The sequence below is a fragment of the Lepidochelys kempii genome, chromosome 1, assembly GCF_965140265.1.
Source record: "Lepidochelys kempii isolate rLepKem1 chromosome 1, rLepKem1.hap2, whole genome shotgun sequence".
Classification (NCBI taxonomy): Eukaryota; Metazoa; Chordata; order Testudines; family Cheloniidae; genus Lepidochelys; species Lepidochelys kempii.
This window is the reverse complement of record NC_133256.1, coordinates 220,733,284-220,737,275: the sequence shown is the minus strand read 5'-3', so window position 1 is coordinate 220,737,275 and position 3,992 is coordinate 220,733,284.

Here is a 3,992-nt window from a genome sequence, read left to right as displayed (position 1 = left end):
AGTGGGGAAATAGCACAGATCTCTGCACATGTGCATAGGGACAGAACATTGTGCAGAGTCCTAGTGCTTAAGTTCCCACAGACACTGCACCTCAGGGGAGGTTTTCATGCGCAGAGCTGGAGTGTGAATAAGCACAGGGAAATTCTTATGGTTTGTAGGGAAATGTTATGCAGAGTAGCTCTCCTCAAGGCCTGCACCTTCCTTCATATGCCTTCATCATAGAAACAACAGAGCAGCTAAACTTCCGAGAGTTAACACTTTTGGCTTAGTTGAGAAGAAAATACTGCTTTTCCAGGCTTCTTTAAGTTTCTAGTAAAGTAAGTAGCATTAGAAAGGATCAACATTTACCCTCCATAGTAGTTCAATTTCCCATGGTATCTGCTGCGTCTCTCATTCTAAGTATAAGGAGTACCACAAATAGCATGGGAAACTCAGCTATTGCTGGATGATACATCACTTAGATCAATGATGATTGTCTCTTCAGAATCATTTATAAACGTACAGAGATTGCTCTGTGGATATGGCCTGGCACATGGTGAAATTAAGAAGAACCCTGATTCATCATTTAGTCTCCCGGAATGTATGTGACAGGGTCCCCGTGGTACATCCTGGACTGTGGGGCTGTTGAGCCCTCCAAACCCACCAACCTGGGCTGCCTCTCACGCTGTGATGCTGATGTCAAGCTACAAACCTCTGATAGGCAATGCACTTACACAGACGTCCACAGGCAGGGGCATACCCAACTGTGTTACATGCATGATCTTCCAGCCACTCATGAATCATTAGTAGAGGGGCTCCAGCCAATTGCCCCCAGTTCCTCAGCCTTGCACCCCAGAACTGTACCATCTTGCACTGGTCAGAAGCTTGGCCAGTGTAAGTTCATTGCTTAGTTTGCCACTTCTTCAGAGGAAAGTAGACCTGCACCAGCCTTTGTAATTTAAGCTGATTCCCCATGCACTTCAACCAAAACACACTGTTTTAGATAAAATATAAAACAGATTTATTAACTACAGAAAGATAGACTTTAAGTGATTATAAGTGGTAGGCATAAAGGTCAGAGAGTTATCTTAAAAACATAAAAAATAAACACATTCTAAATCTGAAAATTTTAGTCTAAGCAAGAATTGAATCAAACGGCTTTTCTCACTCTAACAGATGTTACAAGCAGGTTACAGATTCTCAATACACAGGCTGGGACTACCTTCCAGCTTGGGACCAAACTTCCCCAGTTCAAAGCCTTTGTCTTCCAGATGTGCTTCCAGGTGTTGAGAAGGGAGGGAGGAGGAGAGAGGCCAAGTGATGATGTCACTGTATCACCTTTTATATCCTCTTCCAGCTGCTAGAAAGATCCTTACTCTGATGTGGAGGTCAGGCAGCGCCCATTGGTCAAGCAGTCTCCATTGTGTCCGTGCCTTTTTTGAGATGTCTCTGGGATAGTGGATTGTGTGTTGATGAGCCATTAATGACCATCTGGCTATTGATGGCTACTCCTTTGTTGTAATTGAAAGGCTGGTTGTGGTTGTTCCCAACCTCACAACTAGGGTGACCAGATGTCCCAATTTTATAGGGACAGTCCTGATTTTGGGGTCTTTTTCTTATATAGGCTCCTATTACCCCCCACCCCCGTCCTGATTTTTCACATTTGCTGTCTTGTCACCCTACTCACAACATATTTCAGTTACACATATAGCAATATTTCATAGCATCACATACAATTATAGTACATACTATTCAACAGGATATTAATGTTCAGCAGATCAAGACTTTTAAAATGATACCTCACAGGGAATACTTTGTACAAAACATATCCTAATCATATCAGTGATGAATGTGGGGGTTCCAGGGTGCTACTTTGAGGTCTCAGAGTGTCACAATGTACATTCATTCTTGCTCTCAGCAGGCTAAAGATGCTGAGCTAGTGAGTTCGCAAGGACTTTATCTTGACATGAGAGGAGCAATCTAGGGTGTTAAGCCAGTAACCTCACAAAGGCCCGGACCTTGACATCAGCCTGGGAAGCTATGGGCGCTGACCAGGGAGATTCAGAGAGGCCTGTATCTGTGCATTATCACAGCAAGACATAGGCAGGTAGCCAGTAACCTCACAAAGGCTTGTGCCTTGAGGTCTGCACAGCCATCACGCTGAGCACACAGTAAAGACTTTCTCTTTACTGCATGCTTTTACAGCCTGGTACAGGTGCTTCTATAATAATTCATGTGTGCGTGTGTTGGAGAGCTGCACCCTTTTTCTGCTCAGTGCAGTAGGAAAGTCCCGTCCCCGCCCTTTTCCAGTCCTGGGCTCAGGGGGAGCTCAGCTCCCCTACAACTCCCCTTCTTCCTGCCTCTTCATTGACTGGTGAGACCCTGAAACTGAGGATCTGTGGCAGGAGTAGCCAGGGGTGCTGTTGTCTATCTGGGGAGTTAATGTGGTTGCAGACTTTCCTCCCAGGAAGAGAGAAGAAGAATTATCCAGTGAGGAGTCCCCTATCGGCCTCCTCTCTTCTGCAGGAAGCTCTTTCCCCCTGCTCAGGACCCGGCTCTAGGCACCAGCAAAGCCAGCAGGTACTTGGGGCAGCACAATTCTAGGGGCGGCGTTCTGCTTGGGCAGTTGCTTGGGGCAGCAAAATACTTAGAGCCGGCCCTGCCCCTGCTGCATCCCATCTCCCTCCCTGTTGGGGAGAGAATGAAAGGGGCAGAGCTTGCTGCTTCCAGCCCTCCCACTCTTCCAGGGTCAAAGGGAGATCCTGCGCCCCACCAGAATTCGGGGGAAACAATGACCTTGTCAGCTACTCTTGGGGTCACAGGCTCCTTTTAGATACATTTATTCCCTTGTCCCCATTCTCTTCCTGATACCATGTCCCATTCCCAAAAGATGAGGTAATGTCAATGTCACATCACTGCATGATCTCAACACACATGGCGGCATACAACCACTAGAACAGGGGAGATGCCCCAACTGTTTTGATTTGCTTTAACCCCTACAGGAAAAGGTGTGTGTGTGTTGGGGGAGGGGAGGAATAGGGAAGGGAAGTGGTTCAGGGGAGACAGAAGAACAGGAATGGGTATGGGATGAGACAGGCATGAACAGGTGCATTCTATGACCCCATTGCACTATAACTAGACTCCTGACTTCGGGAGCATGTTCACCACAACTGATCACAGCTTGTTTTGTGTCTACACCGCAGCTTTTCTGCCATCACAACTGTGTCTGTGCATCTTCACTGAGAATAGCACTCTGCATGTGTTTTCTTGTGTACATTCTGAGAATGTCTCCCCCAGTGCCGCAACAGCAGCAGCTGCCCACACCAAGGAAGGTGAATATGTGACAAAGCACTTGACTTTGACAGTTCACGTTGATTAACTGTTTCAAATCTCTTGTTAATAATAACACCTAGCTCTTATATGGTGCTTTGCACAGGTAGATCTGAAAGCACTTTACAATGAAGGTCACTAGGATTTTACAGGTGGGGAAACTGAGGCAAAGAGAGTGGAAGTGACTTGCCCAAGGTCATCCAGCAGCAAAGCTGAGACGAGAACCCAGATCTCCTGACTCCAAGTCCACCACTCTAGCCACTACTAGTCTCTCTACAGTATGTGATTTAGGTATTAAGCTTTATATACCCTTTTCTCTGCTTAATTGCTCATTAGCAGCCAGTGCTGTACACCACTGGCTGCTTAGGGCCTGATGTAAAGCCCACTGAAGTCACTGGGAGCCTGCATGGATGGATGGAGTAGCATTTGGACCTGTAAATTAGTTTTAATTTCAGCCATCGTAGAAAAGAAGAAGCCAAAGTAAAGAACTGTAGGGCTACAAAAACCCAGGCCTGGCCAGAGCACAGCCCTATGCAAAGTCCCATGCCCCAAAGTGAAAGTGTTGTGGTGCCCAGAGCAAATTTCCATAGGGATCCTGGGATATCAGCATAAGAGACATCTCTGAGCTGCAGCCACCCGGCAGAGCTGACAGGAAGGATTTTGGCTCTGGAGTGTAGTGAAAG